The sequence below is a fragment of the Gorilla gorilla genome, chromosome 2 (assembly GCF_029281585.2).
Source record: "Gorilla gorilla gorilla isolate KB3781 chromosome 2, NHGRI_mGorGor1-v2.1_pri, whole genome shotgun sequence".
NCBI classification, from domain to species: Eukaryota; Metazoa; Chordata; class Mammalia; order Primates; family Hominidae; genus Gorilla; species Gorilla gorilla.
Genome location: NC_086017.1, coordinates 164,691,002 through 164,718,341, shown reverse-complemented (window position 1 = coordinate 164,718,341; position 27,340 = coordinate 164,691,002). Strand labels below are relative to the sequence as shown.

Here is a 27,340-nt window from a genome sequence, read left to right as displayed (position 1 = left end):
AAAAAATGACCTGTCCGGGTGCAGTGGCTCATGCCTGTAATCCCAGCATTTTGGGAGGCCGAAGTTGGTGGATCACATGAGGCCAGGAGTTCCTGACCAGCCTGGCTAACATGGTGAAACCCCTTCCCTACTAAAAATACAAAAATTAGCCAGGCTTGGTGGCGCATGCCTGTAATTGCAGCTACTCAGGAGGCCAAGGCACAAGAACCATTTGAACCTCAGACAGGGAGGTTGCAGTGAGCAGAGATCGCACCACTGCACTCCAGACTGGGTGACAGAGCAAGACTCCATCATAAATAAACAAATAAATAAATAAGACCTAACTGTACTACATTCATGAAAGAAGATTATAGACTTTTTAATGCAGAAGAGAATGCAGGATGTTTAGAGAAAGTGTCCAAATCTCATTATTTAGGAGACCAAAATAAAAGGGGATACAATTCAAGCTAATAAGGGTGTTTTAAAATATCTTTCATGCTAGTGACAAAGACATTCAGTATGTTGGAGACCTACAAAAAATTACCAAGGAAGGATAAAAAGAGGAGAATGTAGCCAAGACATGCTCGAAATATTCTTGGATATAGATATTAGCTCCTTAAGCTTCATTCCCAGTACAACTCAGCAAAATTCCATTTGATTATCCCTCCTTGAAAGTGAGCCCAACTGTGAACAGCCAGTATCATCTTAATGGCTTATGTTAAGAACGTTTTCATATCTTTATTCATGTACCTTAGAAATATTTACATAAATATTTTATTGCCTAAAATAGTTCTGAAACTATGGAAATGCCTAAAATGACATTTAGTCTCTTTTCAGTAAGGAACATTCTAAAACAAATTTAAATATATAAGCCTACCTTAGAATTAAAAAATTATAGAAAAAAAAGCATTTCTTTTAGCAATTAAGTACTTGGAGGCCAAACAAAAATAATAATAATATTATAATATATAATCTAAAGACCTCCTCCTACACCTTGATATGAAAGGAGAGTAGACAAAAAAGTATGGCCTTTTTCAAGCCCATTTACAATAGCTATAAAAAGAAATAGGGAATACTTAGCAATATGTTAAACTAAGGAGGTGAAAGATCTCTAAATGGAAAACAACAAAACACTCATGAGAGAAAGCATAGACAACAGAAACAAATAGAAAAACATTTCATGCTCACAAATTGGAAAAATTAATGTAATTAAAATGACCATACTGTCCAAAGAAAACTTAATACAATTAAAATGACCATACTAGCCCAAGAAAACTACAGATTCAGTGCAATCCCTATCAAAATACCAATGCCATTTTTTTCACAGAATTAAAAAAAAACAGGTGCTGGAGAGGATGTGGAGAAATAGGAACACTTTTACACTGTTGGTGGGACTGTAAACTAGTTCAACCATTGTGGAAGTCAGTGTGGCGATTCCTCAGGGATCTAGAACTACAAATACCATGTGACCCAGCAATCCCATTACTGGGTATATACCCAAAGGATTATAAATCATGCTGCTATAAAGACACATGCACACGTATGTTTATTGTGGCACTATTCACAATAGCAAAGACTCGGAACCAACCCAAATGTCCAACAATGATAGACTGGATTAATAAAATGTGGCACATATACACCATGGAATACTACGCAGCCATAAAAAAGGATGAGTTCATGTCCTTTGTAGGGACATGGATGAGGCTGGAAACCATCATTCTCAGCAAACTATCGCAAGGACAAAAAACCAAACACTGCATGTTCTCACTCATAGGTGGGAATTGAACAATGAGAACACATGGACACAGGAAGGGGAATATCACACACCAGGGCCTGTTGTGGGGTGGGGGCAGGGGGGAGGGATAGCATTTGGAGATATACCTAATGTTAAATGATGAGTTACTGGGTGCAGCACACCAACATGGCACATGTATACATATGTAACTAACCTGCACATTGTGCACAAGTACCCTAAAACTTAAAGTATAATAAAAGTAAAAAACCACAAATATCATAAAAAAATCATGCTGCTATAAAAAAAAGAAAAAACAATCCTAAAATTTATATAAAACTGAAACCAAGCCCAAATAGCTAAACAAATGCTAAGCAAAAAGAACAAAGCTGGAAGCATAACATTATTTAACTTCAAATTATAATACAGGGCTATAGTAACCCAAAGAGTACAGTACTGGTATGAAAATGGACACATGAATCAATGAAATAGAGAACTCAAAAATAAAGCTACATATTTATAGCCAACTTATCTTTGACAATGTCAACAAGAACATATACTGGGGAAAGGGCACCCTTTTCAGTAAACCGTGCTGGGAAAATTGGTTTGCCATATGCAGAAGAATGAAATAGGACCCTTATCACTCACCGTATAAAAAAATCAACTCAATGTAGATTAAAGACTTAAAGGTAAGACCCAAAACTATAAAAATACTAGAATAAAACCTAGGGAGAAACTTTTCTGGACGTTGGCTTAGGCAAAGAATTCTTGACTAAGATATCAAAAGCACAGGCAACAAAAGCAAAAATAGACAAATGGAACTTAATTATTTAACTAAAAACTTCTGCACAGCAAAAGAAATAATCAACAGAGTGAACAGACAACCTCCAAGAGGGAAGAAAATATTTGCAAACTATGCATTGAGAGGGGCTAATATCTAGAATTGATAAGTAACTCAAACAACTCAACAACAAAAATTAATCATATTAAAAATGGGTAAAGGACATGAATAGACATTTTTTGAAAGAAGATATACAAATGGTGAACAAGCATACACAAAATACTCAACATCAATCATCAGAGAACTGCCAACCAAATCACAATGAGATATCATCTTATACCAGTCAGAAAGGCTACTATTAACAAAAAATAACATGTTGATGAGGGTGCAGAGGAAAGGGAAGCCATATACTGTTGGTGGGAATGTAAATTTAGTACAACCTCTATGGAAAACAGTATCGATATTTCTCAAAGAACTAAAAATAGAACTACCAATCCAGCTATCTATCCAAAGGAAAAATAATCATTATATCAAAAAGATACCTAGACCTGTATGTTTATGGCAGAAGTATTCACAATAGCAAATAAATGGAATCAACCTAAGTGTCCATCAGTGGATGAATGGATAAACAAAATGTGGTATACATGAACAGCCGAATACTATTTAGCCATGAAAAAGAATGAAATCATGTATTTTGCAGCAACATGTATGTAAATGGAGGCCATTATCTTGAGTAAAATAATTCAGACATGAAAAGACAAACACCAGGTGTTTACACTTATAAGTAGGAGCTAAATAATGTGTACACATAAACGTAGGGTGTGGAATCATAGACAATGGCAACTGGTAAGGGTGAAGGGAGAGGAGGGAATAGACAATAAGTAATTACTTATTGGGTGCAAGATACATTATTAAGGTGATATTGAGCAGTGAATTATTTGTTGGCAAGGTCAGCTATTTAGACATTTTTTTCTTCAAGAAAAAAATGTATTAGTTTGTGGAGCCCATAAGACAGTTTGCAAAGCCAGCTTAACCCGTATTCATCTGAAGTATAGTACTTCATGTGACTACCATAGAATAATTGACAAAATTGTTTCTAAAGTGGCAAAAATTTTACTAATTCCAGCTAGGAATACCAGTACTCATGGCCCTGTGTTGGAACTGTTTTGGCAAAGGAGTTGTATGTACATGTATGTGTTAGGCTTGATTAGATAAGCAATATGTGAATAGATGGTTGTGCCTGGATTAATAAGAGAAAGTGGGTTTTACTTCTCTTTGGTATCTATAAGAAAGCAAATCTTTACACTACCCTTTTGCAAATGCTTGGTCAAACCTAAGATGTCAACAGTGAGTAGAGCAATGGGATAGGATCTGCTGGCAGAATTGCATTATATTTCCTCCTCCTGATACTCAAATATTCAAAAACATGAGTCATTCTTAAATTTATCGAGTATGAGTTACCTACACTGGCCTGATAAGGAATTACTTTAAAACCATTTTTAATTTAGCAACTATCTACTCAATTTCCTTGGCAAATACATGAATACCAATAATCAAAATGTCAAGGATTATATAAAGCTGATCAAGCTAAATGGACAAATGTCTGAAACAGGAAATTTATAGTCTCTTATTAACCACACGTGGCAGTAATTAAAGTTCATTAAAAAATCTCTAGTCCCAGGGCAATAGTCTAAATCAGTGGTTGTCAAGTTTAGCGTACATCAGTATTATCTGGAGAGAGTATTAAAACACGGGCTGCTGGGACCCATATCCAGAGTTACTAATTCATAGGTCTGGGGTGGAGCCTGAAGATTTGCATTTCTAAATTTCCCAAGTGCTGCTGCTGTTGGTTATAAGTATCACATTTTGAGAACCACTGGGGTAATTTTTTCTCAATTATCCAAAAACATATCAGTAAAAACAATTTTCCTTTAGATTTACCAATTTTTTGTAATTTCATGTAAAAGAATTATAGACAGAAAAAATTATGTAAACAAACATTCATTCTAAACTAAGCATTATTTCCCCAAATCATTTTTGTGTGATTAATCTTTCAAAATAACATATATGTAGTTTTTATTCTCAATTATCATTTTGTTTTATTCCTTAAATACTTCCTATTATTTCTAAGGTAATAAGGATGCCAGATTAATTCTCTCTGCTTTACATAGAGCAAAATTAATTTTAAATATCTCAACTTGAGGCAATATATGATTATATCATCATATGAAGGAATTAAATTTCCTAAAGAAAAAGAAAATGTCTATGCATTTCAGTGCCATTTTTCTCAGTTGATAACGGAGAGTAATGTCACTTTTTCCTTCAACACTGCATCATTGCTTCATTGTATGAAACTGAAACTTTTGTGTTAGCTTAGTAGTTCTGTAGTAAAATCATTTGAGTCTCTAAAATACATGAACAAAATAAATCTGTAATCTTTAAAAAGTAAATTCATGAGAGTAACATTGTCACGTGTTTTTAAATGCATCTCCGGCCGGGCACCGTGGCTCACGCCTGTAATCCCCGCACTTTGGGAGGCCAAGGCGGGCCGATCACGAGGTCAGGAGATCGAGAACATCCTGGCTAACACAGTGAAACACCACCACCGGGCGTGGTGGTGGGTGCCTGTAGTCCCAGCTACTCGGGAGGCTGAGGCTGAGGCAGGAGAGTAGCGTGAACCCGGGAGGCGGAGCTTGCAGTGAGCCGAGATCGTGCCACTGCACTCCAGCCTGGGTGACAGGACGAGACTTCGTCTCAGAAAAAATAAAAATAAAAATAAATAAAATAAATGCATTTCCATGGAATGAAACTTTATTTTAGAAAATTCCGTCAGAAAGCAATTTTGCATTCGTATATTTTAGCCTATTAACAAAAATCATTTTGACAATCATTCCATCTATACTTAGTTCCGATGTTCATTATTTAGTATGAATCTTTTATGCCTAACAGCTGTTGCTGTATCTAAGCTGTTATTGGCTAGCATCTAGTTTAAACTCAAATTCCTTAGTGATTTCAGGTTTTCTACAATCTAAACATAATCCATTTGCTCATTATTATCTCTTCAACTAAACTTTTGGTAAAAAATTTAGTTTATACACCTTAAATTTTAGTTAGTTAGACCTTAAAATTTAGTTATAGACCTTCAAATTGTCCTGGTGTTTTCTTGCCTCTGAGCTTCAAGCCGAAATTCCTTGCTTCGTCCTTTCTTGCTGTGTAAATCCTACCCACCTACCTTCGTAACGTCTTTTCTTATTCAATCAGCTGTCATTGGACACATTATTTTCTACCATGTATTATTAGCTAACTTTTCCCGTATTAACAATAAATAACTACGATTGCATTATTATTACTTACCAGGACCTAAAAAACAAGTCACTTACCATAATCATCAAAAGGATTTAGGTACTATCACCATGTTAATTAACCATGTTAATATTAAAGCTGAAGATCAGAGTTTTTACCAGTTACACAGCTATTAAGCAGCAGAGCTGAGATTTAATTCTAGATCTCCATGTCTTGTAAAATCATGTACACATAACCAACCACTATATTACATTGTAAGGCAGCCTTCAAATTATAAATAGGTTATGATATTTTTAACATCTGGGAGTACTTAGCATAAAGAAGTGCTTACAATAACTTACACTTTGATTAAAATTCACCTTATTTAGTTGTATATTGGGAAGAGGTACCTATTTTCTCTTACACCTTAAAGCTCAAATCACGAAACCTCTTATTTTGCTTATGAGTCTAGTAATTTTTGTTTAAATTTTAAAAATTACTTTCACTTTGATAAATGCCTAATTAATTACTAAATTTGGCAGATTCATTTCCCCTAGATATTTAACAGCATTCATAAATAAGATTAATTTAATTTCTTTAGCTATTTCAAACTACAATTCAGATTTATCTGATTTTCTCAAGACTTTTTAACAACTAACTGGGCAGATCTGTAAATTTATATACCCACATCTTTTTCAGCATGGAAGCAATCCTTGTAAAGCTAATAAAGCAAAATGAAATTCAATAAGTTATAGTCCCCTAAGTGAATCTAACATGTTTAAGAGATTTATTGGGCAAAATCAATTCTTTTTTTTTTTTTTTTTTTTTTTTTTAGAAATAAGAATCTTCAGATTCTCACTGTCTAGTTTTTGCTCTCTGGTGTATCATTCACTACCCTTATCTATTATTTTAACCATAATATCTTTCATAGATTTTGTTATATAATTTGAGTTAAGGAGACTCTGTATCACCAAACCACATTGCAATACATTTCATCAATCTTTTGTGAGATTTTGCCTTAAAGGAATTTGCAGCCTAAGCATTTCTTTCATATATTTAACAACTCATTTCTGTCTTTTCCTTAGCATATCTGCTAGTATTTGTCACGTTTACACAAAATGAATGCTCAAATGATCACAACTTGGCCATTGAAAGTCCCTTGAAGCTGACCCATTTGTTGCTTTATGGTAGCAAAATTTCATGGAACTATCTTGATTTTATTGTATAGAACCATTGAATCAGCTTTTCTCCAGAAGCTCTGATTGTTTTTAGTGAAGAATAGCAGAAGCAAACATTTGAGCACTGCAGGCAACTACCAAGTGGGGACTAATATTAGACTAGGTGGCACCAAGGATACTTCATGTTAACAACAGAGCTACAGAAAGTAAATGTTTTACAATTTATGAGTTCACATCAACTTTTCCAACCTATTTTCAAATCATGTTCTATGTTAAAAACATACGTTTTTTTCCCTTTGGGGCTAGAATCTTCTCTATACATTCTTTTTACCAATTTAATATACCATGCTACTAAATGTCACATAAAACTACGTGTTTGACTTTAAAAATTGTCTAGCCTGTCTTATACTTTGACTTGTACTGACTGACATCAAGGACATCTCAACACGGTTGCAGTTACCTTTTTCTCTTTTTTATAACTCTTATGTTTCTCAAGCATCATTCTACAGGCACTTTATTGATAAGATAATTCAAACAAAGAGTTTGTAAATCAGTTGTTTTTAGCTTATAACCTATTTTTTCAAAAGAACTGTTTTACAAATGATAGTTAGATTCCCAGACACTCCATGAAAGTCTGTTCAGACAACAGCGCTGCTCAACTGTAGCACTAAAACTATGAGCTTGAGTCCCAAGACACTAGGTTAGAGGAGAGAAGAGATGGAAGAGACCCTTTTTCTCCTTCTTCCAGGTGTAACAATGGTCTTGAACACAATTTTGGTAAAACAATAATGCTTAAGGCATTATTAAGTTTCCAATCATTTATTCATTTAGCCCATATTTGTTGAGTAATTCTTTTGATTAAACACTACAAATTCCTGGGGGCATAAAATTGAGAAGTCATATTCTTCATGCTCCAAAATCCTGAACTGTTAATACAGAGGTAAATTTCTGGCTGGCCAATACCCTTAAGTAGGTTAGGTGGATGAACTCAGTGCACTTGCATAGCATTGGCTTTGCACAGAAGCACTGATGCCTCACCTAAAATAACAGGCAGGAAAAAATTGTATAAGATAGTTATGGGTGCAGATCCCCTAATGTGGATAGATGTAGCAGATGGTAGAAGTTCTTTGTAATTGCTTCAATTACCAGTACAGTTGAAGATACACTGTGCTTTTAGTTTTTTTCAAAATAACATCATACAATATATACCAGACAGATTTTTAAACTTAACATATCAGGAATATTTTTTCATCATGATAATTACATAGCTCCAACATAATTATAAATAGTTGTATAATGTTCTGTGATTGGAAAATGTTACCTTTTGCCTAGCCAGTAAGGTTCTATATGGGTCATTTCCACTTTTTTATTTCATTAACAGTGAGACAATAAATATCTTTTTATAACTTTTTGTTTATCTATATAATTACTCCCTTACGATAAACTAATTGATATTGAGAGGTTATCTATTTTACATATAGAGGTCATTTACTTTAATGGATAAGCTCCTGCACTTACTAGCTATGTGAACTTGGACAAGATTTTAATCTCCTGTACCTTATTTCCCTTATTTCCAAAATAATTCTTACCTCATGGAAAAGTTTCTGTGATTACATTAGACCAAGGATAAGGTGTTGAGAATGAGAGTGATTATATCTTAGAGAGCTATTTTGATGATTAAATTAGCTTATATAAGTTTCTAAGGACAGTGCTTTTTGGATTATATTTTAGAATTTAGTATTTTATACATGCAAAATTGCATACGCTAATGTGTATTAGTATGCATGTATGTATACACACACATATAAAATATATCACTCAGCTTAAAATATAGAACATTGTCAAATTGCATCCTCCTTTATATGCTCTGTTGACTGCATCTTCCTCTTTATCCCCCAGAATAAACCATTATCCTGAATTTTGAATTCAATATTTTAATTTTATTGGTTTTGTTTGTTTGTTTGTTTTCAGACTGAGTTTCGCTCTTGTTGCCCAGGCTGGAGTGCAATTGTGCGATCTCAGTCACTGCAACATCTGCCTCCCAGGTTCAAGCAATTCTCCTGCCTCAGCCTCCTGAGTAGCTGGTATTTCAGGAGCCCACCACCACGCCAGACTAATGTTTTGTATTTTTAGTAGAGGTGGAGTTCCACCATGTTGGCCAGGCTGGTCTCCTCCTGACTTCAGGTGATCCACTCACCTCAGCCTCCCAAAGTGCTGGGCCTGAATTCAACATTTTATTGTTTTCAACCATACATGTATTATACAAATATATGAATCCCCAAACCATTATTTTCATATTTTTAATTTTATATAAATGGAATGAAGCTCTTTGTATTCTTCTATTTGCTTTTATTACTTACTATTATATTTGTGAAATTCATCCATGTTGACACATGTAATTCTGCTTTATTTATTTTTCCTGCTCCATAGTATTCCCTTACAGGAATATACCACAATTTACCCACTTTTCTGTAGATAAATATTTTCATCCAATTTTGTTTTGTTTTTGCTATTAAAACAATGCTTGAATACACATTACTGTAAAGCCTCCTAAGGAATGTGCACAAGAGTATCTTTAGGACTCATACCTAGGAGTGTAATTGCTGGGAAGAATGAATGCCTATCTCCAGCTTTTTTACATAATAGCCAATAGTTTTTCAGAGTGATAATAGCAACTTATGCTTCTATTGGCACTGTATTAATTTGTATTACTCCCCCAAATTGCTAACAGTTAATATGGTTGAAATTTTAATTTCTGCAAACTTGAGGATAGAAATGATTCTTCATGTTGGACTTAATGTTTATTTCCATGAATAATAATAAAATTGAGATTCTTTTTGTTTTTTCTGTTTTCTGTGAAAGGTCATTCATGTCTTTTTAAAAAATTGTGAGTACATAGTAGGTGTATATATTTATGTGGTATATGGGATATTTTATATAGGCCCAACTGTAACAAGCATATCAGGGTAAATGGGGTATCCATAACCTCAAGGATTTATCCTTTGTATGATAAACAATATTATATTCTTTTAGTTATTTTTACATGTACAATTAAATTGTTATTGGCTATAGTTATCCTATTGTGCTGTCAAATACTAGATCTTATTTATTCATTGTAACTATTTTTTTAACCCATTACCATTTCTTACATCCCCTGTAACCTGCTCATTACCCTCCCCAGCAACTGGTAACGATCATTCTACTCTCTATGAGTTCAATTGTTTTAATTTTTAGCTCTCACAAATGAGTGAGAACATGTGAAGTTTGCCTTTCTGTGCCTGGCTTATTTCACTTAACAAAATTACTTCGAGTTCTATTCCTGTTGTTGCGGATGATAGGATCTCATTTTTTTAATGGCAACACACTACTCCGTTGTGTATATGTACCACATTTTTATTATCTGCTCATCTGTTGATGGACACTTATGTTGCGTCCAAATCTTGGCTACTGTAAATAGTTCTGCAATAAACATGGCAGTGCAGGTGTCTCTTTGATATACTGATTTCCTTTCTTTGGGGTATATACGTGGCAGTGGGATTGTTAGATACTATGGTAGCTCTATTTATAGATTTTTGAGGAATCCTCAAACTGTTCTCCATAGTGGTTGTATTAATTTACATTTCCACCAAGAGTGTATGAGGATTCCCTTTTCTCCATATCTTCACCAGCATTTGTTATTGCCCGTCTTCTAGAAGAAAACCATTTTAACTGAGTGAGATGATATTTAGTTGTAGCTGATATGCATTTCTCTGATGATCAGTGATACTGAGCATTTTTATATACCTGTTTGCCATTTTTATGTCTTCTGAGAAATGTCTATTCAGATCTTTTGCCCATTTTTAAATCACATTATTAGATATTTTTGTATAGAGTTGTTTGAGCTCCTTATGTAGTCTTATTATTAATTCCTTGTGAGATGAGTAGTTTGTAAATACTTTTTCCCATTCTGTGGGTTGTCTCTTCACTTTGTTTCCTTTGTTGTGCAGATGATTTTTAACTTGATGTGATCCTGTTTGTCCAGTTTTGCTTTGGTTGCCTGTGCCTGTTGGGTATTGATCAAGAAATTTTTGCCCCGTCCAATGTCCTGGGGAGTTTTCCCAATGCTTTCTACTAGTAGTTTAATAATAGGAACTCTTAAATTTAAGTATTTAATACATTTTGATTTGCTTTTTGTATGTAGTGAAGGATACTCTAGTTTCATTCTCCTGCATATGGATATCCAGCATACCCAGCACAGTATATTGAAGAGACTTTCCTTTCCCCAGTGTATGTTTTTGGGAGCTTTGTTGAAAATGGTTTCACTGTAGGTGTGTGGATTTTTCTTTGGGTTCACTCTTCTGTTTCTTGCTCTATGTGTCTGTTTTTATGCCAGTACCATGCTGTGTTGGTTACTATAGCTCTGTAGTATAGTTTGAAGTCAGGTAATGTGATTCCTCCAGTTTTGTTGTTTTTTTTTCTCAGGATAGCTTTGGCTAATCTGGTTCTTTTGTAGCTCCATATAAATTTTAGGATTTTTTTTTCTTTTTCTGTGAAGAATATCTTTGGTATTTTGATAAGGATTGCATTGAAACTGTAGATCACTCTGTGTAGTATGGACATTTTAACAATATTGATTCTTCCAATCCACAAGCATGGATTATCTTTCCTTTTTTTTTTTTTTTTCTTAGATGGAATCTCGCTCTGTCACCAGGCTGGAGTGCAGTGGCGTGATCTCGGCTCACTGCAACCTCTGCTTCCAGGGTTCAAGCGATTCTGCTGCCTCAGCCTCCCAAGCAGCTGGGACTACAGGTATGCACAATCATGCCCAGCTAATTTTTGTGTTTTTAGTAGAGACACGGTTTCACCATGTTGGCCAGGTTGCTCTCGGTCTCTTGACCTCATGATCTGCCTGTCTTGGCCTCCCAAAGTGCTGGGATTTCAGGTGTGAGCCACCATGCCTGGCCATATCTTTTCAGTTTTTTTTTTTTTGTGCCCTCTTCAATTTCTGTCAACAATATTTTATAGTTTTCATTGTAAAGCTCTTTCACTTTTTTGGTTGATTCCTAGATATTTAATTTTATTCATAGCCACTATGTTTAGAATTATTTTCTTGATTTCTTTTTCAGATTGTTTCCTATTGGCATATAAAAATCCTGATAATTTTTGTATGCCAATTTTGTATCCTACAACTTTACTAAATTTGTTTATTGGCTCTAATGGTTCTTTGGTGGAATCTAGTTTTTTCCAAATATAAGATCACCTCATCTACAAACAAAGGTAATTTGACTTCTTCCTTTTCAATTTGGATGCCCTTTATTTCTTTCTCTTCTCTGATTGTTCCAGGTAGGACTTCCAGTACTATGTTGAATAACAGTGTGGTAAAAGTAGGCATTCTTGTTACGTTCCAGATTTTAAAAGAAAGGCTTTCAGTTTTTCCCCATTCAGTATGCTATTAGCTATGAGTCTGTCGTGTATGGCTTTTATTATGTTGAGGTATGTTTTTTTCTATACCCAGCTTTTTAAGAGTTTTTATCATGAAGAAATGTTGAATTTTTATCAAATGCCTCTACAACATCAGTTGAAATGATCATATGGTTTTTGTTCTTCATTCTGTTGATATAATATATCACATTGATTGACTTGTATACATTGAACCATATTTGCATCCCTGGGATAAATGCCACTTGGTCATGATGAATGATCTTTATGATGTGTTGTTGAATTTAATTTGCTAGTGTTTTGTACAGAATTATTGCATAAATGTTTATTAGGGATATTGTCCTGTGGTTTTCTTTTCATTTTTCTTTCTTTTTATGTTTTGATTTGTCTTTGTCTGGTTTTGGTAATTCTTCACCTTGTAGAATTAGTTTGGAAGTAAGTATTCTTTCCTCTTCTATTGTTTGGAAGTTTGAGTAAAATTGGTATTAGTTCTTTAAATGTTTGGTAAAATTTAGCAATGCAGCCAACAACAGTCTTTTCCTTGCTGACAGACTTTTTATCATGGCTTTGATTTTGTTGCTTGTTAATGGTCTGCTCGGATTTTGGATTTCTTCTTGGTTCTGTCTTTGTAGATTGTATGCGTCAAGAAATTTATCCATTTCTTCTAGGTTTTCTAATTTATTAGCTTATAGTTGCTCATAGTAGCTTCTAATGATCTTTTGAATTTATGTGGTTTCAGTTGTAATGTGTCTTTTTTCATGTCTTATTTTGTTTATTTGTATCTTCACCCTATTTCTTAGTCTAGCTAAATGTTATTCAATTTTGTTTATCTCTTCAAAAAGCCAACTTTTATTTCATTAATGTTTTATATTTTTTCTTTGTTTCAATTTTATGTATTTCTGCTCTGATCTTTATTAGTTATTTTCTTCTACTAAGTTTGGTTTTGGTTTGCTCTTGCATTTCTAGTTCTGTAAGATGTATCATTAGGTTGTGTATTTGAAGTTTTTCTCCTTTTTAGATGTAGACACTTATAGCTATAGACTTCCCTCTTAGTATCGCTTTCACTGTATCCCATAGGTTTTGATATGTTGTGTTTTCATTATCATTTGTTTCAAGAAATTTTTCAATTTCTTTCTTAGTCTGTTTATCAACCCACTGCCAGCATAAAACCAATGTACATTTAAGGCCCAAGAGCTCTTCTGTCATGTTATGGTGAATGCTGAAAGGCATGGGACTCACCCTTCAGGACATTGGGCTCCCCTCTAGCCTAGGGTAGGTCCAGAAATGCCATCTAAAAGCCAAAGTCTGGAATCACAGACTCCAAGAGCCTACTTGGTGACCAAGCTGATACCTAAGCTGCAAGACAAGGTCCCGTTTCTTCTTCCCTCCCCTCTTCTCAAACAGAATGATTCTCTCCTGATAGACACCATAGCTCTGATTATTCTGGGTCACACCTGAAGTCAGCACAGCTCTAAGTCTCACCCAAGGTGAATGCTACCTAGCTACCACTGCTGATAATTCAGGGCAAAGAGCTCTTTAGTCAGGAGGTAATAAATCTTGCCAGTACTGAGTCCTTCCTTCCTTCTCTTCAGGGCACAAGATTCCCATTTGGCTCAGGATGTGACTAGAAATTCTGTGTGGGAGATAAGGCCTGGAACTGGCCCTGACAACTCCGTCTAGTGCCCTGTCCTACTGTGGTTGAGCTGATATCCAAGTGGCAAGACAAAGTCCCCTTTACTGTCTCTTCTCCTCTCCTCAAACAGAAATAAAGGGTCTCTTTTGGAGCTGCAAACTGTACTGCCTAGGGCTGCAGAGGGATGAGGCAAGTACTCCCTTAGCTGCCCCAGTTGGTGTCTCACTATGTCACCTGCCCACCAAGCCCACTGGCTCTGAGCCCAGCAAAATACTGGCCTTTCCTAGGAGTTGCAGTCATTGTGGCCTGGACTGCCTTTCAAGTTTATTTAGAACCCCAGAGCATTTTAATCCTCAGTTGTGAGGCTTGCTGAAACTCAAGTTTGACTGCTGAGATGGGCAATTCCCCTCTGGCTAGGGCTAGTCTAAATGGTACCTCCATGGGCATCAGCTGAGTTCTGTCTAATGTTGGCAGCATTGAGTTCCAATACAAGGTCCCACAAACACTGTGCTCTGCCTCCCCTAAGTGCACATATTCTCTCTCTGTGCCACTTGGCCACTGCCAGGGAGTTGGGGAGGATTGGCGTCAGCAATTCAAGACTGTCTTTTCTACCCTCTTCAGTACGTCTTTAAGTAATATGAAGTTAAAACCAGGTATCATGATTACTTACCTGATACTTGGCTCTTATGAAAGGACTTTTTCGGCCAGGCGTGGTGGCTCACACCTGTAATCCCAGCACTTTTGGAGGCTGAGGCGGGTGGATCACGAGGTCAGGAGATGGAGACAAGCTGGCCAAGATGGTGGAACCCCGTATCTACTAAAAATATAAAAATTAGCTGGGTGCAGTGGCATGTGCCTGTAGTCCCAGCTACTTGGGAGGCTGGGGCAGGAGAATAGCTTGAACCTGGGAGGCGGAGGTTGCAGTGAGCTGAGATTACGTCACTGCACTCCAGCCTGGGTGACAGAGCGAGAGTCCATCTCAAAAAAAAAGAAAGTGTTTTTTGTGTAGATAGTTGTCAAATTTGGTGTTCCTGCAGGAGACTTCTAGAAGTTCCTCAGTGGAGGCCTCTATTTGGCCATGTTGCTTTGCTTCTTCCAGTCATTCATGACTTAAGCTCATTTTTCTATGTTTATTTTCTCTTTTTGATTTGTATGATTTCTTTATATAATAGGTATACTAATCTTTTAAACACAATTATGTGTGTTTAAAATATATTCTCAGTTTTTAAGTCATATTTTCACTTTTTCCATCAGGTTTTTTGATTGACAAGCATTAATTTAATGACATCAAATTTAGCAATATTTTATTTTATGGTTATTGGTTAGTGTTTTTTGTAAGTACTCCTCTCCTATGTAGAGGTCATTAAAGTATACTCTTTAAGTTATAAAGCTTTGCCTTTTACATTAGTTCTTTAATCCACCTGGAATTATTTTTTTGCATATGTTTATGAGATAAAAATTTATTTTTTAAATTTTTCTACTTTAATAGGTAGGTGGTATAATGTAATTTATTGAAAGGTCTTGTATTTTACTACTGATCTTCTCTCATATCTTAAGTTTTTTATATGCATGAAACTATGAAACTATTTCTCTTTTTTGAAAAAGAGACCAATGGAATAGAAGAGTCCTTGTGCCAATATCACATTGTCTGAAGTTATACAGTTAATAGGTTTAACTATCTGGTAATGCAAATTCTTTACCTCCTTCTTTTATAGGAATATTTTGAATATTTATGACCTTTATTCTTCCATATAAGTTTTTAAATTAGCTTGTCAGATTATCATGAAACAATGTCAGAAGTTTTACTGAAATAGTCTCTATAGATTCATTAATGAAAAATTGGTTTCTCAATAATATGAACTCTTCCTATTTCATTGATGCTCAAAACAGTTAATAAGCATCGGGGCATACACATCAACCTGTCCATTGATATCAGAACAATAAGGGTTAATTTTGCATATGAGGAACCAGCATGGCCATCAAAAGGCATACTGGATGAATATCATCCCTGTTCCTATCTATAGTTAAGGTAAACTTTTGGAGCCCTTGAAAATAGCTTTTGTGCTTGAATAAGATTACTCATACCTTTGTATCAATTTTCAATTTATTTAAAAACTCAGTTAATCCCTAATTTTGTAGCTATATCTTATACATATGATTCTTTTTATGTATCTAGTAATGTTAATCTAAAGCTTTTGATTAATGTGTGACTCCTCCTATAAACTTAATCAAATTCATAGCAGCATTCTAAGTACATATATAAATTTTATATAGTGTATTTATTTTTAAGTAATCTTAATGTAAAACTTAACAATAAAAAATGCTGAGTATTTAAACAATTCTTGTAAATCTAACAAATATAATCATTTTAATTCTTTTATATGCTTCATTTTTATATATAAATACTCATTTCAAATTAAAATATCTAAACTGATTACTCAATAATATAATCGCATTAGACTTATAATGTTGACCTGCTACTCTGATAAAGCAAATTTTTTAAATATCACAAATATATAAAACACAAATATATAAGAAGTTCTTAATCTATAATACTAATATGATAGTTTTGAGTCACTGAAAAATTTATTTGTTGTGTGTAATTCAGAGGTTATACAATAACCCACAATATAGATTACTGTACTCTTTTCTCATATTGCCCATGTGTCATTCTTGTATCAAGAATATGCTCACCTTGTAAAAGAATGTAGGAGGTTAGTGTCTTTCTACTCCTTAGAAGTCTTTATATAATATTATTATTATTTGCTCTTTGAATATTTGATAGAAATTACTGGTAAAACTGTCTAGCTCAGAGATTTTTCTTTCTAGGAAGATTTTAAATTACTGATAAATGACTCAGTAATTTAATGATCTTTGTAAAAAGCACTCAGTTTGGATCTTCTACATCTATAAATATATTTCTCTTTGTATTCCTTTGTATTCCACAGTGGTATCAGCAACTGTGTCTCCTCTTCCTTAATCAGTATTTCCAGCTGATAACAATTATAAATTGTTTTATTTTCCAGCTTCCAACTTTTCAGTTTGTTGCTCTTTTTTAAGTTGTGGTTGTCTGCTCTGATGTTTCTCTCTTCTATATTTTCTTTGTTACTATTTTGTTCTCTTTCTTGACTTTGAAAGTTGGAACCTTAGCTCATTAATTTTAGTCTTTCTTCTTTTCTAATATCAGCCTTTAAGGTTATATATTTCAGTCTAAATGTAACTTTTTAACTGTATTTCATATATTCTGACACTATTTACCACATTATTCCACATTAAAAAATATAATTTCTTCTTTGATGCATGGGTTATGTGGAAGTATTTCTTTGAAAATATTGAAATATCTGTATTTGCTTTTCTTGTGATAGATTCTTACTGAATTCCAGTGAGGCTGGAGAATATGGTCTGTAATTTTCTGTAATTCTTTATGATGTTTGGTAATTGTTTTATGGCCTAGTACATCTTCACTTTTCATAGTTAATTAAAAATAAGCATTTATTCTTCAATTATTGGAAACAGAATTTTCTATATCTATTAGAAGAGAGCTGTAAAAGAAGATGACTTCCTCTGGGTAGAGGAAGATTAATATCTTTTTATATCTATGTATTTTATTCATACTGTAAGCAAAAGTTTTCTGGATAAGACCCAGACTGATTATTTACTTATATCATGTAAAAGATAAACACAGCCAAGTACTTGTTAAAGCAATAAACACTGATTCAGTAACTACTCACAGTAGATGAAAGAGCTGAGCTCCATTTGGATTTGTGAAAAGATTATTGGGGGTTTTTTAAGGGAGAATGAGAAAGGGGAGAGCTAGGTAGAGTCAAAGAGGTAAAAAATTTACAAAGGGTTGATCAGTATAAATATGATTAGGCAAGCTGTGTTTGCTAACATTCTAATGAAAGTTAGAATTCTATCTTCCCACAGAGACAGAAAGACAGAGGCCCTATCTTTCCTGGTGATAACTGAAAAATTGATTCACTGAAAAATTTATGAACTGTGCATAATTCATAGGTTATACAATAACCCTCCATATAGATTACTGTACTCTTTTCTCATGTTGCCCATGCCCGTTTTAAAGGAATGGCTCTGAGAATCTTCTGAGTTGTAAGTAATACATATTCACAATTGTAAACATTTTTTAAAAAGGAATGTCTAGGGCCTATTGTCAGCAGTTGACTAGAACAAACAGTAAATTCTCCTGGCGGTATTTAGCTTTCTCAGCTAGGCATTATAACGAGCTGTGGTTATCCTGGGAACATACCTCTGTGCTACTGGAAGCCATGCTAGAATTTGATCATCTCTTAGTGCAGAGGTTTGGATGGAGTCATTATGTGGTGAGAATTCTGCAGTTCTCAATAGCAATCTTAGTGCTGGTTTCCAGTGCTCTATTTCCCCTTTGGGGCAACAGAGGGCCTATATCACCCTATATGTAAAGAGGGAGGGGCTCTTTAGGAGAAGACCTGAAAATTATGATTCTTGGAGTTTGTGCAGAATCTGCTGCAGAGATGCCTCTCTTCTCCCACTGAGAAGGGACAGAAACTTTTGCTCTCCAATGTAATCAAATCCTCTCTGGAAAGGGAAGGGGAAGGTCCCCAAGTTGTTAAAACCCTTTTCAATGTGAACAAATGGGTCTAAGAGAGACAAATCATTAGAAATCTCTCCTGGGTATTTCAATATCTTTAATGTCCAAAGCTTATTTTCTGTTCACTCATCCTTTAACTCAGGTTGCCAGTCAGTATAGTCCTGACTATACAGAAATATGAAAATATGTTGTTTTCCAACAGAGAAACCCCATCCTCCCTTAATGCCTACCTTGGCAGACTGAAGTCAGATGGAGAAGTAGCCCTAATTCTAAGTTGCTGGTTATGTCCCATCTTCCTGTAGTTGGTTATTACTGGATGATGATACCGCCTTGGGATTTCAGCCACAAGCAATTTGGAGGTTTAGAATTCATCTCTTACCTCTAACTACTCCACAACATAGCTACTCTTTCATACTCCATACCTACTCTTTCAACCTCTACTCTGTCATGATGGTAATAGAGGTAGAAGTAGGGATGTCTCCCCTGCGTTTTAGAAGTGTCAGTCCTTTCACCACTCTACTTCCATTTACACCATTTTCTGCCACAATATCTCAAAAATTTAGGTAGTAACTGGAAACTTGAAAAATAAAAACAGAGTTCAATGATTCAACTGACTCTAACTGTATAAAGCTAAAATTAAATGAGTTGCATACACATTTAAGACTGATTTCACATTAGCATTTCTTTTTATGACTTGTTTTTAATTTTTTTCTCTGTGCACAATAACATAATGAGTGCAGACTCAATAGAAATTGAACTCAAAGGCATAAACTTAAACAATAAGCACAGGAACATTCACAGCGATTAATAAGCAAGACAATAAAGGTACAACTCAGAGAATAAAATGAGGTACTCTATGAATATAATAATAAGCAACCAAGCATAGTTTTATTATATTAAGTAAAAGTAGCATTTCCTAATCTGTATTTATAATAGTCACAATAAAGACACAAAAATACCCAAATTCATAGCATTCCAGGGAACAAAGGCATAACTCTAAGGGATCTGTACAATTGGAAGTCTTTTAAAATTACATTTGTATACTAGAAAAGGTTTAAAAAATACTTTGGATGATTTTTAACATTTTGATTTTCCTATTATATATTCATGGAATAAATATTTGAAATAAATAATCTAATAGGCTTATGATTTTTCATGTTTTTTCTTAAGTAAAGAAAAATATTCAATTATACTTTAAAAAATACAAAAGCTGGACATCCAGGTCCCAAATGGCAGCATAGAAGCAAGCTGGCATCACTTCCCAACAGAAAACCAAAAACAAATATACTGCGCTGAGATTACAGAGAAATCAAATTTCTGTATGTGTGGTACTCCTCCCCTGAATCTGCCTGGCACCAAGCATGTGGAAAATTTCCCCCTAACTTAGTTTCTATACTAGAAAATGTGAGATCAGGGTTGACAATCAGCTCCCTATCATCTTTGGTTCTCTGGCTAGAGACCTATCCCTGCCTGGAATTTGGGAGTGGCTAAAGCAAGAAAGATTTCTGAGAACAACCAAACAACCAGAGACAAATGGTGATGTTGGGGGAGGAGGACACTACCATCTTCTCTAGCCCTGGAAACTTTGCTCTGTAACTTGGCAAAAGGAGATAACAACTCAGAGTGGCTGTTCAACAAAAAGCTACTATCCAAGAATACTGTAAGGTATTTGTTCCACAGACCCCCTAATTATAAACTCCTAGCCAGCTTTCCCACACTATTGGGATATCCCCTTTGTGATCTCCTCCATTCTGGCCAAGCAGGTCTGATGTTTATGAGAACTGAGGCAAACCTGGGTTAAGGCACCATCTAGTGCCAGAAAGAAGGCACCAATCTAGCAGGTAAAAAGAAAAAATAAAACCAACAGGTAAATTACAAAGAATGTCTGAGCTAACATAGTCAGTGAAGAACAAAACAAGCCAGATAGAAAATACTGAAATAAATAACTAATCCTTCAATCCTTCTTGGACATACGTCCATGAGAAATAACAGCAAATGGAAAACCATGACCTACTCAAATGGACAAAGCAAGAAACCAATGACTGACCCTAATAAGACTGAAATGTGTGAATTCTTTGACCAAAAATTCAAAATAGCAGTTTTAAGAAAACTCCAAGATAACACAAAAAATCAATTCAGAAAAGTTTCAGAGAAATTTAACAAAGAGATTTAAATTTTAAAAAATCAAATAGAAAGCTTGAAATTGAGAAATACATTTGCTGAACTGAAAACTTCCTTAGACACTCTCAACAGCGTCTTCCAACAAATGGAAGAAAGAATTAGTGAGCTCAAAAACAAGCCATTTGAAAATACACAGGGGTGAAAAAAGAAAAAGAATGAAAAGAAACAAAGATCATCTACAAGATATAGAAAATTACCTTGTAAAACAAAAATCTAAGAATTATTGGCATTCAAAAGAGAGTAGAGAAAGAGCAAAAGTTAGAAATTTTGTTTGAAGAAATAATAACATAAAACTTTGAAAGAGTTAAATATCCTAGTACAAGAAGGTCAGAGAACACCAAACAGATTTGACCGACCCGAATAAGACTACCCTAAGACATATAATAATCAAATTCTCAAAGAACAAAGACAGTATTCTAAAAGCAGCAAGAGAAAAGAAGCAAATAACATGTAAAATAATTCCAATTCATTTGGCAACAGACTTTAAAATGAAAACTGTACAGTTCAGGAGGGAATAGGATGACATTTTCAAAGTACTGAAAGAAGATGAAGAAGAAACAAAAAACTACTATCCAAAAAATATTGTATCCAGTAACCTATTCTTCCAATATAAAGGAGAGATAAAGTCTCTCCCAAACAAAGCTGAGAGAATTCACCACTGCTTCACCCATCTTATAAGAAATACTATAAGGAGTTTTTCAATATGGAAGTAAAAAAACACTAATGTGCAAAAAGAAAACATTTGTATGTATAAAACCCATTTATAAAATTAAGTACACAAACAATTATATATACTCTAAGACTGTAATTATTGTGTGTAATCTACTCGTAACTCTAGTATGAAACCTAAAGGTAAATCTATCAAAAATTATAGTAACTACAGCAATCCATCAAGAGACGGGTAGTATAAAATATGTAAATTGAGACAACCTAAAGCCAAATGTGGGAGGATGGGGTTAAAATGTGTAGATTACTTTTCTATTTTTTTATGTTTCTATTAATTGCTTTCTGATCTAAGATAAGTTGTCATCTCTTTAAAATAACTTGTTATATCTGTAAGATTTTTGTAAGCTTCATAGTAACCACAATAAAAAATTATAAATAATTAACTAAAAATAAAAACAATGAATAAAAACATACTAGCAGAGAAAATTACTTAACTATAAAGAAAACCAGGAAGAAAGAAACAGAGGAGTTATAAAACAAACAACAAAATGGGCACACTAAGCCCTTACTTATTAAAAATAACACTGAATGTAAATAGATTTAATTCTCCAATTAAAAGGCATAGAGTTGATGAATGGATAAAGAAACAAGACCCAACTATACACTGCTTATAGGAAACCCAAGTATAAAGACACACACAGACTAAAAGTGAAGGGGTAAAAAAATATATTTCATGCAAATGGAAACAATAAATGGGTAGGAGTAGCTATGTTTTTATCAGACAATATAAACTACAAATCAAAGACTAAAGAGAGACAAAGAATGTCACTGTATTGTAATAAAGGGGTCAATTCAGCAAGAAGCTATAACAAGTATAAATATTTATGTATTGAATACCAGCGTTCCCAAGTATATAATGGAAACATTTGTAAATCTAAAGGAAGAAATACACTACTATTCAAGAATAGTAGGGGACTTCAACATCACACTCTCAGTAGTGAAGACATCATCCGGACAGAAAACCCACAACTAACATTATACTAAATGGGGAAAAATTGAAAGCCCTTCCCTCAAGATACAGAAAAAAATAAGGATGCTCACTTTCACCACTTTTGTTCACTATAATACTGGAAGTCCTAGACAGAGAAATTTGGCAAGAGGAAGAAATACATAGCGTACAAGTTGAAACAGAAGAAGTCAAATTACCCTTGTGATATGGTTTGGCTCTGTGTCCCCACCCAAATCTCATCTTGAATTGAGACTCCCATAATTCCCACGTGTTGCAGGAGGGACTGGTGAGAGATAATTGAATCATGGTGGCAGTTTCCCCTATACTGTTCTTGTGGTAGTGAATAAGTCTCACGATATCTGATGGTTTGATAAGAAGAAACCTGTTTCACTTGGCTCTCATTCTCTCTCTTGCTGCCACCATGTAAGAAGTGCCTTTCACCTTCCACAATGATTGTGAGGCCTCCCTAGCTATGTGGAACTGTAAGTCCATTAAACCTCTTATTTATTTATTTATTTATTTATTTATTTATTTATTTATTTTTGTAAATCTGTGAAAATAGACTGATTCAGTAAATTGGTATCAGGAGAGTGGAGTGCTGCTGAAAAGATACCTGAAAATGTGGAACCTAGTTTGGAACTGGGTAACAGGCAGAGGTTGGAACAGTTTTGAGGGCTCAGGAAAATGTGGGAATGTTTGGAACTTCCTAGAGACTTGTTGAATGGCTTTGACCAGAATGCTGATAATGATATGGACAATGAAATCCAGGCTGAGGTGCTCTCAGATGGAGACAAAGAACTTGTTGGGAACTGAAGCAAAGGTGACTCTTATGTTTTTGCAAAGAGATGGGTGGCATTTTGTCCCTCCCCTAGAGATTTGTGGAACTTTGAACTTGAGAGAGATGATTTAGGGTATCTGTCGGAAGAAATTTCTTTTTTTTTTTAAATTTTATTATTATTATACTTTAAGTTTTAGGGAACATGTGCACAATGTGCAGGTTAGTTACATATGTATACATGTGCCGTGCTGGTGTGCTGCACCCATTAACTCGTCATTTAGCATTAGGTATATCTCCTAAAGCTATCCCTCCCCCCTCCCCCCACCCCACAACAGTCCCCAGAGTGTGATGTTCCCCTTCTTGTGTCCATGTGTTCTCATTGTTCAATTCCCACCTATGAGTGAGAATATGTGATGTTTGGTTTTTTGTTCTTGTGATAGTTTACTGAGAATGATGATTTCCAGTTTCATCCATGTCCCTACAAAGGACATGAACTCATCATTTTTTATGGCTGCATAGTATTCCATGGTGTATATGTGCCACATTTTCTTAATCCAGTCTATCATTGTTGGACATTTGGGTTGGTTCCAAGTCTTTGCTATTGTGAATAGTGCCACAATAAACATACGTGTGCATGTGTCTTTATAGCAGCATGATTTATAGTCCTTTGGGTATATACCCAGTAATGGGATGGTTGGGTCAAATGGTATTTCTTGTTCTAGATCCCTGAGGAATCACCACACTGACTTCCACAAGAGTTGAACTAGTTTACAGTCCCACCAACAGTGTAAAAGTGTTCCTATTTCTCCACATCCTCTCCAGCACCTGTTGTTTCCTGACTTTTTAATGATTGCCATTCTAACTGGTGTGAGATGGTATCTCATTGTGGTTTTGATTTGCATTTCTCTGATGGCCAGTGATGATGAGCATTTTTTCATGTCTCTGTTGGCTGCATAAATGTCTTCTTTTGAGAAGTGTCTGTTCATGTCCTTCGCCCACTTTTTGATGGGGTTGTTTGTTTTTTTCTTGTACATTTGTTTGAGTTCATTGTAGATTCTGGATATTAGCCCTTCATCAGATGAGTAGATTGCAAAAATTTTTTCCCATTCTGTAGGTTGCCTGTTCACTCTGATGGTAGTTTCTTTTGCTGTGCAGAAGCTCTTTAGTTTAATTAGATCCCATTTGTCAATTTTGTCTTTTGTTGCCATTGCTTTTGGTGTTTTAGACATGAAGTCCTTGCCCATGCCTATGTCCTGAATGGTAATGCCTAGGTTTTCTTCTAGGGTTTTTATGGTTTTAGGTCTAACGTTTAAGTCTTTAATCCATCTTGAATTGATTTTTGTATAAGGTGTAAGGAAGGGATCCAGTTTCAGCTTTCTACATATGGCTAGCCAGTTTTCCCAGCACCATTTATTAAATAGGGAATCCTTTCCCTATTGCTTGTTTTTCTCAGGTTTGTCAAAGATCAGATAGTTGTAGATATGCAGAGTTATTTCTGAGGGCTCTGTTCTGTTCCATTGATCTATATCTCTGTTTTGGTACCAGTACCATGCTGTTTTGGTTACTGTAGCCTTGTAGTATAGTTTGAAGTCAGGTAGTGTGATGCCTCCAGCTTTGTTCTTTTGGCTTAGGATTGCCTTGGCGATGCGGGCTCTTTTTTGGTTCCATATGAACTTTAAAGTAGTTTTTTCCAATTCTGTGAAGAAAGTCATTGGTAGCTTGATGGGGATGGCATTGAATCTGTAAATTACCTTGGGCAGTATGGCCATTTTCACGATATTGATTCTTCCTACCCATGAGCATGGAATGTTCTTCCATTTGTTTGTATCCTCTTTTATTTCCTTGAGCAGTGGTTTGTAGTTCTCCTTGAAGAGGTCCTTCACATCCCTTGTAAGTTGGATTCCTAGGTATTTTATTCTCTTTGAAGCAATTGTGAATGGGAGTTCACTCATGATTTGGCTCTCTGTTTGTCTGTTACTGGTGTATAAGAATGCTTGTGATTTTTGTACATTGATTTTGTATCCTGAGACTTTGCTGAAGTTGCTTATCAGCTTAAGGAGATTTTGGGCTGAGACAATGGGGTTTTCTAGATATACAATCATGTCATCTGCAAACAGGGACAATTTGACTTCCTCTTTTCCCAACTGAATATCCTTTATTTCCTTCTCCTGCCTGATTGCCCTGGCCAGAACTTCCAACACTATGTTGAATAGGAGTGGTGACGTAGGGCATCCCTGTCTTGTGCCATTTTTCAAAGGGAATGCTTCCAGTTTTTGCCCATTCAGTATGATATTGGCTGTGGGTTTGTCATAGATAGCTCTTATTATTTTGAGATACATCCCATCAATACCTAATTTATTGAGAGTTTTTAGCATGAAGGGCTGTTGAATTTTGTCAAAGGCCTTTTCTGCATCTATTGAGATAATCATAATGGTAAAGGGATCAATTCAACAAGAAGAGCTAACTATCCTAAATATATATACACCCAATACAGGAGCACTCAGATTCATAAAGCAAGTCCTGAGTGACCTACAAAGAGACTTAGACTCCCACACAATAATAATGGGAGACTTTAACACCACACTGTCAACATTAGACAGATCAACGAGACAGAAAGTTAACAAGGATACCCAGGAATTGAACTCAGCTCTGCACCAAGCGGACCTAATAGACATCTATAGAACTCTCCACCTCAAATCAACAGAATATACATTTTTTTCAGCACCACACCACACCTATTCCAAAATTGACCACATACTTGGAAGTAAAGCTCTCCTCAGCAAATGTAAAAGATCAGAAATCATAACAAACTGTCTCTCAGACCACAGTGCAATCAAACTAGAACTCAGGATTAAGAAACTCACTCAAAACCGCTCAACTTCATGGAAACTGAACAACCTGCTCATGAATGACTACTGGATACATAACGAAATGAAGGCAGAAATAAAGATGTTCTTTGAAACCAACAAGAAGAAAGACACAACATACCAGAATCTCTGGGACACGTTCAAAGCAGTGTGTAGAGGGAAATTTATAGCACTGAATGCCCACAAGAGAAAGCAGGAAAGATCCAAAATTGACACCCTAACATCACAATTAAAAGAACTAGAAAAGCAAGAGCAAACACATTCAAAAGCTAGCAGAAGCCAAGAAATAACTAAAATCAGAGCAGAACTGAAGGAAATAGAGACACAAAAACCCTTCAAAAAATTAATGAATCCAGGAGCAGGTTTTTTGAAAGGATCAATAAAATTCATAGACCGCTAGCAAGACTAATAAAGAAGAAAAGAGAGAAGAATCAAATAGACACAATAAAAAATGATAAAGGGGATATCACCACCGATCCCACAGAAATACAAACTACCATCAGAGAATACTACAAACACCTCTATGCAAATAAACCAGAAAATCTAGAAGAAATGGATAAATTCCTCGACACATACACCCTCCCAAGACTAAACCAGGAAGAAGTTGACTCTCTGAATAGACCAATAACAGGCTCTGAAATTGTGGCAATAATCAATAGCTTACCAACCAAAAAGAGTCCAGGACCAGATGGATTCACAGCCGAATTCTACCAGAGGTACAAGGAGGAGCTGGTACCATTGCTTCTGAAACTATTCCAATCAATAGAAAAAGAGGGAATCCTCCCTAACTCATTTTATGAGGCCAGCATCATCCTGATACCAAAGCCGGGCAGAGACACAACCAAAAAAGAGAATGTTAGACCAATATCCTTGATGAACATTGATGCAAAAATCCTCAATAAAATATTGGCAAACTGAATCCAGCAGCACATCAAAAAGCTTATCCACCATGATCAAGTGAGCTTCATCCCTGGGATGCAAGGCTGGTTCAATATACGCAAATCAATAAATGTAATCCAGCATATAAACAGAGCCAAAGACAAAAACCACAGAAGAAATTTCTAAGCAGCAAAGCATTTAGGAGGTGACTTGGGTTAAAGGCATTCTATTTTAAAAGGAAAGCAGAGCATAAAAGTTTGGAAAATTTGCAGCCTGACAATGTGATATAAAAGAAAATCCCATTTTCTGAAGAGAAATTTAAGCCAGCTGAAGAAATTTCTATAAATAATGAGGAGTTGAATGTTAATCCCC

General features: G+C 35.1%; 1 long non-coding RNA gene across 1 annotated transcript in view; it reads left to right on the top strand.

Moving 5' to 3' along the window:
• LOC109026052 (uncharacterized) overlaps window positions 1-27,340 on the top strand; it is a 282,549-nt gene that overhangs the window by 111,820 nt on the left and 143,389 nt on the right. The window contains exon 3 of the long non-coding RNA XR_010132983.1: window positions 11,620-11,740. This is a non-coding gene — a long non-coding RNA (uncharacterized lncRNA). The remainder of the gene's footprint in view (window positions 1-11,619; window positions 11,741-27,340) is intronic.